Source organism: Schistocerca serialis, chromosome 6, assembly GCF_023864345.2.
Source record: "Schistocerca serialis cubense isolate TAMUIC-IGC-003099 chromosome 6, iqSchSeri2.2, whole genome shotgun sequence".
Taxonomy (NCBI): domain Eukaryota; kingdom Metazoa; phylum Arthropoda; class Insecta; order Orthoptera; family Acrididae; genus Schistocerca; species Schistocerca serialis.
Window position 1 is genome coordinate 748,204,524 of NC_064643.1, and position 11,539 is coordinate 748,216,062.

The window sequence follows — 11,539 nt, forward strand, 5'->3', positions numbered from 1 at the left end:
CTCCTCGTTTTGTTTTTGTTGATGTTCATCTCATATCCTCCTTTCAAGACACTATCCATTCCGTTCAATTGCTCTTACAGGTCCTTTGCTGTCTCTGACGGAATTACAATGTCATCGGCAAACCGCAAAGTTTTTATTTCTTCTCCATGGAGTTTAATTCCTACCCCAAATGTTTCTTTTGTTTCCTTTACTGCTTGCTCAATATACAGATCGAATAACATCTGGGATAGGCTATAACCCTGTCTCACTCCCTTCCCAACCACTGCTTCCCTTTCATACCCCTCGACTCTTACAACTCCCATCTGGTTTCTGTACAAATTGTAAATAGCCTTTTGCTCCCTGTATTTTACCCCTGCCACCTTCAGAATTTGAAAGAGTATTCCAGTCAACATAGTCAAAAGCTTTCTCTAAGTCTACAAATGCTAGAAATGTAGGTTTGCCTTTCCTTAATCTATCTTCTAATATAAGTCGTAGGGTCAATATTGCCTCACGTGTTCTAACATTTCTATGGAATCCAAACTGACCTTCCCTGAGGTCGGCCTCTCCCAGTTTTTCCATTCGTCTGTAAAGAATTCGCATTAGTATTTGGCAGCTGTGACTTATTAAACTGATAGTTCGTAATTTTCACACCTGTAAACACCTGCTTGCTTTGGGATTGGAATTATTATATTCTTCTTGAAGTCTGAGGGAATTTAGTCTGTCTCATACATCTTGCTCACCAGATGGTAGAGTTTTGTCAGGACTGGCTCTCCCAAGGCTGTCAGTAGTTCTAATGGAATGTTGTCTACTCCAGGGCCCTTGTTTCGACTCAGGTCTTTCAGTGCTCTGTCAAACTCTTCACGCAGTATCATATCTCCCATTTCATCTTCATCTACATCCTCTTCCATTTCCATAATATTGTCCTCAAGAACATCGCCCCTGTATAGACCCTCTATAGACTCCTTCCACCTTTCTGCTTTCCCTTCCTTACTTAGAACTGGGTTTCCATCTGAGCTCTTGATATTCATGCAAGTGGTTCTCTTTTCTCCAAAGGTCACTTTAATTTTCCTGTAGGCAGTATCTATCTTACCCCAAGTGAGATAAGCCTCTACATCCTTACATTTGTCCTCTAGCCATGCCTGCTTAGCCATTTTGCACTTCCTGTTGATCTCATTTTTGAGACTTTTGTATTCCTTTTTGCCTGCATCATTTACTGCATTTTTGTATTTTCTCCTTCCATCAATTAAATTCAGTATCTCTTCTGTTACCCAAGGATTTCTACTAGCCCTCGTCTTTTTACCTACTTGATCCTCTGCTGCCTTCACTATTTCATTCCTCAAAGCTACCCATTCTTCTTCTACTGTATTTCTGTACCCCAGTGCTGTCAATTGTTCCCTTATGCTCTTCCTGAAACTCTGTACAACCTCTGGTTCTTTCAGTTTATCCAGGTTTATCCAGGTCACTTCTCCTTAAATTCCCACCTTTTTGCAATTTCTTCAGTTTTAATCTATAGTTCATAAGCAATACATTGTGGTCAGAGTCCACATCTGCACCTGGAAATGTCTTACCATTTAAAATCTGGTTCCTAAATCTCTGTCTTACCATTATATAATCTATCTGAAACCTTCTAGTATCTCCAGGGTTCTTACATGTATACAGCCTTGTTTCATGATTCTTGAACCAAGTCTTAGCTATGATTAAGATATGCTCTGTGCAAAATTCTACCAGGCGGCTTCCTCTTTCATTTCTTATCCCCAACCCATATTCACCTACTATGTTTCCTTCTCTCCCTTTTCCTACTATCGAATTCCAGTCACCCATGACTATTAAATTTTCGTCTCCCTTCACTACCTGAATAATTTCTTTTATCTCATCATACATTTCATCAATTTCTTCGTCATCTGCAGAGCTAGTTGGCACATAAACTTGTACTACTGTAGTAGGCGTGGACTTCGTGTCTATCTTGGCCACAATAATGCGTTCACTATGTTGTTTGTAGTAGTTTAGCCGCACGCCTATTTTTTATTCATTATTAAACCTACTCCTGCATTACCCCTATTTGATTTTGTATTGATAACTCTGTATTCACCTGACCAGAAGTCTCGTTCCTCATACCACCGAACTTCACTAATTCCCACCATATCTAACTTTAATCTATCCATTTCCCTTTTTAAAATTTCTAAACTACCTACCCAATTAAGGGATCTGACATTCAACGCTCCAATGCATAGAACACCAGTTTTCTCCTGATAAATTCCTAAGACAGGTTTATTCCTGTCGATAACTAGTTAAAATTTTGAATAAAGTTTTGGCGTGCAAATTTGTGACTGTATGATTACCATTGTACTCTCTTTTTCAGAAGAGTTCCAGGACAGGTTCTTTTATTTCTGAGTTTACAATACTAAAAAAGAGCAGATATTGTTTTTATGTTACCTGCTATGTGTGTGTCCTTGAAATGACCTTGGCCATGTTTCCGCGCAAACTCAGCAGGTGGTAGGGCCGTGCTTAGCGACACAGTGTTTGGGTTCTTGGTGCATTAGTCATGGTGACACAATGTATGCGGATTGTTAGCAAAGAGTGAACATTAAGTTCTGCATTAAGTTCGGGGAAACCCCTAGTGAAAAGTGAACAATGATTAAGCAAGTATAAGCAGGCGAGTCACTTTCAAGAGTCGTTTTTGAGTGGCACAAAAGGTTTCGTCAAGACAGAGATTCAGTGCAAGACGATCCTCGAACTGGTCGCCCGTCTACAGCACACATCGGTGGAATGCAATTATTGCAAGAACACCATCAAGTAACTGTGTGTGTAATATAGGAAGAACTTAATTTGAATTGTGAGGTGTGTCATAAGATTTTACGCGAAGATTTAGGGAAACGGGTTCAGTTGGTTCAAATGGCTCTGAGAACTATGGGACTTTACATCTGAGGTCATAAGTCCACTAGAACTTAGAACTACTTAACCGTAGCGGTCGCGCGGTTCCAGACTGAAGCGCCTAGAACCGCTCGGACACACCGGCCGGCAGGGAAACAGGAATTAAATGCAAAACTCGTCCCTCATTCATTAACCAAGCGAACAGAAAGAGGAAAGACGAAGAATTTCTCTTGAACTACTGGACGGTCAGATGTGATCCTACATTTCTGTCCCAGATTATTAGTGGGATGAATGTTAGTGTTACCAGTATGACCCTCAAGTGAAGCGTGAAAGTGCTGAATGGTAGAGTCGAAAAAAATCAAACGACAACCTTGGAAAACTAAGTCAATGTTGATCGCATTCTTTGGTAGTAAAGGATTAGCTCACTATGAGTATGTTTCTCCAGGTCAAACAGTGAACCAAACTCTTTACATATAAGTCTTGAAACGTTTGCGACAAGCAATTCGACGTACCCGCCCTGATTTGTGGCATTCTCAGGGCTGGTTCTCACTGCATGACAATGCAAGACCCCCATACTTTTTTTATTATTATTATTTATTTATTGTTCCGTGGGACCAAATTAAGGAGAAGTCTCCATGGTCATGGAACGAGTCAATACATGAAATTATAACACGATATTAGAAACAGATAAAATGAAATATAAAAAAACATATTCAGGTGACAAGTCGTAAATTTAAATAAAGAAAATCAACAATGTAACACAGGAATTTGCTAAATTTTTTAGCTCTTCCAGGTGCTCCTCGAAAGAATAGAAGGAGTGAGCCATGAGGAAACTCTTCAGTTTAGACTTAAAAGAGTTTGGGCTACTGCTGAGATTTTTGAGTTCTTGTGGTAGCTTATTGAAAATGGATGCAGCAGAATACTGCACTCCTTTCTGCACAAGACTCAAGGAAGTGCATTCCAGATACAGATTTGATTTCTGCCTAGTATTAACTGAGTGAAAGCTGCTAACTCTTGGGAATAGGCTAATATTACTAACAACAAACGACATTAAAGAAAATATATACTGTGAGAGCAATGTCAGAATTCCCAGACTATTGAATAGGGGTCGACAAGAGGTTCTCGAACTTACACCACATATAGTTCGAACAGCCCGTTTTTGAGCCAAAAATACCCTTTTTGAATCAGAAGAATTACCCCAAAAGATAATACCATACGACATACGCATATGAAAATATGCGAAGTAGACTACTTTTCGTTTTGAAGTGTCACTTATTTCAGATACTGTTCTAATGGTAAATAAAGCAGGATTTAGTTTCTGAACAAGATCCTGGACATGGGCTTTCCACAACAGCTTACTATCTATCCGAACGCCTAGGAACTTGAACTGTTCCGTCTCGCTTATAATATGCCCATTCTGTCTGATCAAAATATCGGTTCTTGTTGAATTGTGAGTTAGAAACTGTAAAAACTGAGTCTTACTGTGATTTAGCATCAAATTATTTTCCACAAGCCACGAACTTATTTCATGAACTACATTATTTGATACTGTTTCAATATTACACACAAGATCCTTCACTATCAAGCTGGTGTCATCAGCAAACAGAAATATTTTTGAATCACCTGTAATACTAGAAGGCATATCATTTATATAAATAAGAAACAGCAGTGGCCCCAGCACCGACCCTTGGGGAACGCCCCTCTTTACAGTGCCCCATTGGGACTGAACATCACTACCACTCTCAATATTGCGGAGAATTACCTTCTGCTTTCTGTTCTTAAAGTAAGAGGCGAACCAATTGTAAGCTACTCCCCTTACCATAATGGTCCAACTTCTGCAGTAATATTTTGTGGTCAACACAGTCAAAAGCCTTCGTTAAATCAAAGAAAACACCTCACAGAGAAAAGAGAATATAGCATTTTCAGTTGTTAAACCATTTCTAAAACCAAACTGAACATTTGACAGCAAATTATGTGAATTTAAATGCTCCAGTAACCTTGTATTTACAACCTTCTCGATAACTTTAACAAATACCGATGGCATAGAAATAGGTCTATAATTGTCAACATTATCCCTGTCTCCCTTTTTATAAAGTGGCTTCACTACCGAGTACTTTAATCGGTCAGGAAACCGACCATTCCTAAAGGAAAAGTTACAGATGTGACTAAGTACTGGGCTAACATACATAGAACAATACTTCAGTATTCTGCTAGATACTCCGTCATATCCATGAGAGTTCTTGGTCTTTAGTGATTTAATTATTAACTCAATCTCGCTCTTGTCAGTATCATGGAGGAGCATTTCGCGTAACAGTCTCGAAACACTTTTTTCTACGAGCGCTATATGATTCCCTGTTGGGACTAGGTTTCTATTTAGTTCACCTGCTATATTCAGAAAGTGATTATTAAATACTGTACATATATGCGACTTATCAGTAACACGGACATTCCCACTACGCACTTATTCTATATCCTCGACCTGTCTCTGCAGACCAGCCACTTCCTTTACGACTGACCATATGGTTTTAATTTCATCCTGAGACTTAGCTATTCTGTCTGCATACCACATACTTTTTGCCTTCCTAATAACATTTTTAAGCGCCTTACAATACTGTTTGTAATTGGCTGCTGGATTTAGATTTTGACTGTTTCTAACGTTTTGATATAATTGCCTCTTTGTTCTACAAGATATTCTTATCCCTCTAGTCAGCCACCCAGGCTGCCTGTTTGTGCTAGTACCCTGCTTTGAACGTTCTAACGGAAAGCAACTTTCAAAGAGCACGAGAAAAGTCTTGAAAAAAGCATTATATTTATCGTCTACTGTATCAGCGCTATAAACATCTTGCCACTCTTGTTCCTTGATAAGGTTTACAAAGGTCTCTACAGCAACTGGATCAGCTTTCCTAAACAGCTGATGACTATATTTAACATGTGTTGCAGCACTAAAATCTTTTAGAGTTAAACTTTGTGCATCATGATCTGAAGGGCCATTCACCTTTTTGCTAACAGAATGCCCTTCTAGTAATGAGGAATGAACAAAAATGTTGTCTGTGGTTGTTCTACTGTTCCCTTGCACTCTCGTTGGAAAGAATATGGTTTGCATAAGATTATACTGTTTTATTGTTACCGAGTATCTGGCCAGGACATTCTGTTATTGCTATCCCACATCCGCCATATTCGCCCAACCTGTCGCCTCGCGAGTTTTTCTTGTTTCGAGGATTGAGAGGGTGACTGCAAGGAAGGCTTCATCAACATATTGCAGACATCCAGTGGGCCAAGACAAATGAGCTTACAAGCATTGCAGTTGAAAGTATCCCTGCTTGCTTCTAAGACCTCTAGAAACGTTGGGAACTGTGTATAGAAAGGCAAGGGAACTATTTAGATAGCAGCTAGGATCTTACTTGGTAATTGTAATTTTCTATTTTTTTAAAAAACTATCCTGGCACTTTTCTGACATTATTATTAATATTGTTATTGTGTGTTTTCTCAATCTTAGGGCTGTTAATGTTGCTGTTCTAGTTTTGCTATCGTTAACCGCCTTATTCTTTGCTGCAGTCTCCTTTATCACAAATTCTGTTCCGCATTGACTGTTCGCAAATTTTAACATCTGTATCGTGTTCACCTCGCCCATCGATTCCTCTCGTGAAATTTAATTTCGGAAAATAACCCCTGGTCAATAACCCCATGATAAGGGGTGCGAATCGGTGAGTGGATATAAAAGGCAGGAGCCCAGGGAATCAGTAAAGTGTAATTCCAACCATTTCATTGCAACTGGTAAGCATCACGTCGGAATTTAACACTGACATTTCGATTACTTGTATTTTATACTTCTAATCGTAGTAACTGCCACGAATTTCGCAATACCTTTCGTAAAAAAATCAACGCAACTTACAGAAATGTACAATACCTGAATACGTCTCACAGAGAATTACGAAAGCATTTTTAATGTTCCGAAGTGTGAACGAAGTTGTCTTTCTTTTTCCAGCTTCTCTGTTGCCTTATGCTTAAGATATCTGTTCGTGCCCAGGTCGACGAGAAACGACAGTGGTGGCAGAAAAGCTCCTCCTCTCCGTGGGGATACGGGCTTGGGACACGGAGAGTCGCAGCCTGGAGAAGCTGAGCATAGGGAGGAGGAAGCTGCTGGAGGGGAAGCAGGTACACTGTATGTTCCAGGACGTAGTACGTAATGTGTTGCAACGCAATGCTGTACGGGAAGTAGTTACTTTCTTCACCTTTCTTAACTTTTGACTACTGTTTAGTGGTATGGAGTTTCTGTTTAAGTAATAGCCAGTGTAGTTCAGAGGGAATAAAGCTCTTAAATAAGCGCATTAGATATAAATTAAATAATGGATATTTTACGTGAACCATAAATTAAGAAAACTAATCAGTACCGCCTAAGTTCCCTGAACGTCTACCAAAGATGACGTGAAGTAATACCCAACAGCTCCTCACGGCATTGCACTAAGAGTGGCAGTGATGTTTTAATTTGCAACATTACATCGCCCAGAAGGCCTGTGAGCGTGATCTAAATACTGAGCACGTCTTCATTGCCGCCTTTTGGGTGCTAATCACAAGAGTCTACTTGTTGTTGAAACTTTATGTATTTGCGCTTTTCAGGCCTAAGTTTGTCTTATTAGCAGATGATACAAACATTGCAATAAATAGTAAATCAAATATAAATTTAGGAAGAGCAGCCAATAAAATTTTTACTGACATTAATTAATGGTTCATAGCCAATTCACTGACATTAAACTTTGAAAAGACCCACTATATGCAGTTCAGAACTTCCAAGAGATTTCCTTCGGGTATGTGTATAAAATATGATGACATGGAAATAGGAGAAGTTGAGAGTGTAAAATTCTTGGGATTACAACTTGATAATAAATTCAGTTGGGAGCAACAGACCAACGAACTGCTAAAGCGCGTAACAAGTCTGTGTTTGCAATGCGAATGATGTCAGACATAGGAGATATAAACATAAAAACTGGCATGTTTTGCTTATTTTCACTCCATTATGACATATAGTATCGTATTTTGGGGTAACTCCACAAACAGAGGAAAAAGTTTTAGAGTACAGAAGCGTATAATAAGAGTAATGAGTAGTGTAAATCCAAGAGCATCATGTCGAAACCCATTAAAAGAATTGGGCATATTAACCACAGCTTCTCAGTATATTTTTATTCCTTAATGAAGTTTGTTGTAAATAATAGATCTCTTTCTCCAACTAACTGCTTAGTACACAGTATCAATACTAGGAATAAGAACAATATACATTAAGATTTAAAATCACTTACTGTTGTCCAGAAAGGAGTCCAGTATTCAGCAACGCATATTTTCAATAAGTTACCAGCAACCATTAAGAGTTTAGTTTCGAACAAGGCACAATTTAAACATAATTTAAAAGACTTTTTGGTGGCCAACTCCTTCTATTCCATCCATGAGTTTCTCAACAAGTGCAGTAGACCATTTTAATGAAAATTTATTGTACTTTAATTTTTGACAATACTTGGTTGTAACAGCCAAGTAACTACCTACTGTGTGAATGATGGATGTATGGAAAGCAGATGTATGTCTTAAGTAAATAGTGGAAGTTTAATTTTAAATCTTGTACATAATCTGACTGTTGTTAACTGAGGATCACTGAAATGAATAACTTACTTTAGTTCTTGACAATACTTAGTTGTAATAGCCAAGAAACTAGCAAATGTCTGAATGATCGATTTAATGAAAGCAGATGTAAGCATTAAACCTGTAAATATTAGAAGTTTAAATTTAATCCTTGTACATAAATTTACTGTTTATTGACTGAGGATCACTAAAATTAATGAAACTCAAATTTTTCTAATTACATTTTTGTAATGTGTTTATCTTACATGTTCCACACCCAGGTAGAGTCCCTCTTTTATGGGTCTGTGGAATGAATAATTAATCTAATTTAATCTAAAGAATATCTGTCAAAATATCACAGTTTTCTTGAATACATATGTACAACTAATAAACGACATAAGCATACTTAAATACATTGACAAATAAGTCTAGGTACCAGATAAAATAACTCGATAAAGAGTATCGTATCATATGATTTCAATCTTAACAATGCACTGCATTGTTATAGAGGCGTAGGGACCTTACACTAAAAGTCGACGGAATGATTATTAGCAAAAACAGTATCAGAAACAAATGTGAAATATAAGGTATCGTAAAACGCTTAGTAAAAAGTGTGATAACGAAAGCACATCATTAAACAAGTGGTATGAGCAAGAGATGATAAGAAGGGGAAGAAGACACGTCTTCCCTAGTCACCGGGGCTCAGTTCGAAGCGGGATTCATTAGTGAAGACAGTTCTACTCCAGATTCCGGGCTGAAAACGTGTCTGAAGACGCCTCCAACAGCGGTGGGATGACAATCTGACTGTCGCCCGCCTTAGGGCCCAACAACCAAAAGTAATAATGGTCTGGGGTACCATTCATTTTCATAGCAGGACCACTCTGGTTATTATTCGCGGTACACTTACAGCTCAGCAGTATGTCGACGATATTCTATGCCCCGTTTCGTTGCCCTTCTTGGAAAGCCATTCGGAGCTTACATTTCAGCAAGGTAACCCCCGACAACACAAGGCTAGAGTTTCTACTGCTTGTATTCGTGATTCTTTTTTTTTTTAATTTGTGGTAAGCTTTGAGCAAGTAGTAAAGGAAACAAAAGAAAAATTCGGAGTAGGTATTAAAATTCATGGAGAAGTAGTAAAAACTTTGAGGTTCGCCGATGACATTGTAATTCTGTCAGAGACAGCAAAGGACTTGGAAGAGCAGTTGAACGGAATGGACAGTGTCTTGAAAGGAGGATATAAGATGAACATCAACAAAAGCAAAACGAGGATAATGGAATGTAGTCAAATTAAATCGGGTGATGCTGAGGGGATTAGATTAGGGAATGAGACACTTAAAGTAGTAAAGGAGGTTTGCTATTTGGGGAGCGAAGTCACTGATGATGGTCGAAGTAGAGAGGATATAAAATGTAGACTGGCAATGGCAAGAAAAGCGTTTCTGAAGAAGAGAAATTTCTTAACATCGAGTACAGATTGAAGTGTGAGAAAGTCGTTTCTGAAAGTATGTGTATGGAGCGAAGCCATGTATGGAAGTGAAACATGGACGATAAATAGTTTGGACAAGAAGAGAATAGAAGCTTTCGAAATGTGGTGCTACAGAAGAATGCTGAAGATAAGGTGGTTAGATCACGTAACTAATGAGGAGGTATTGAATAGGATTGGGGAGAAGACATGTTTGTGGCACAACTTGACTAGAAGAAGGGGTCGGTTGGTAGGACATGTTTTGAGGCATCAAGGGATCACAAATTTAGCATTGGCGGGCAGCGTGGAGGGTAAAAATCGTAGAGGGAGACCAAGAGATCAATACACTAAGCAGATTCAGAAGGATGTAGGTTGCAGTAAGTACTGGGAGATGAAGAAGCTTGCACAGGATAGAGTAGCATGGAGAGCTGCATCAAACCAGTCTCAGGACTGAAGACCACAACAATAACAACAAGCTTTTATGATGGGACCAAGCTACTGAGGTCGTCGATGCCTAGACTTACACATTACTTAATCTAACTTCAGCTAACTTACGCTAAGGATAGCACACACACCCATGCCCGAGGGAGGACACGAACTCCGACGGGGTGAGTCGCGCGAACCGTGACAAGGCGCCCAAGACCACGCGGCTACCCCGCGCGGCTCGTGTTTTTCAAACCATACTTGGCCATCAGGGTCGCCGGATCTTTTCACAACTGAGGATATTTGGAGCATTATCGGCAGGGCCCTCCAAACATCTCGGCATTTTGATGCTCTAACGGCATTATCGACTTGCTCAGTTTGTGAAGCTCTTTCTCTTGAAGAAATCATCCATTTTTTCTGAAACCGTAATCATTTGTTTTTACATGTACTCACATCTACCGATTTCCGTCCCATTGGGATAATACCTGCGTGATGCGTCGTTGCTCTTCACTTAGAGTGTACTTTAAAAGTAGGGTTATCTGATCGACGGACAGTGAAGCATACAACAACATGAAAGTTATACTAGCGTCCTAGGCATGATTGGAGCCAGATGGAAAAAAAGAGAGCACGAGAATGCATCCACTAAAGAACCGGATAGAGAGGGAAGATCACCTGTAGATTGAAATCTAGGCTAAGAATTTTATTCCGTCGGTGATCGCGAAATAAGGGGGATAAGCTATACATACTACTTGCATAAACTATTTTATCGCCAAGAAATCGCTAATAAATAGCATAATTACCTTTGCAGGTAGTTTATAAAAATTTAATGTGAATTCGTCCTCTTTTACATATAAATATTAATCGTTAACGGTCGCTGGCGACAAAGCATGTGTTCCGTGTTGCTATCCTCTACGAGCTGTAATGAAAGTACGGTCACGTCCTCTTAGCCACTGATTGAAGCTTTGATACGTATCTGTATGATGTCCGTGACTGTAATGAGTACTTGTCTAGCGTAAATGCTGTGTCTGCACCTACACTAGACATCTGTTATATGTATCTTGTGTGGACAAATATGAAAGAAATAAACAAAGAACAACATCAAGGGCGGGGGGGGGGGGGGGGGCTGCTGCAGAACGACAGGTCCCTATGGCCGTCTGCATTTCCATACGCTACCGCTCACTAATAAATTTGTTTAGCATT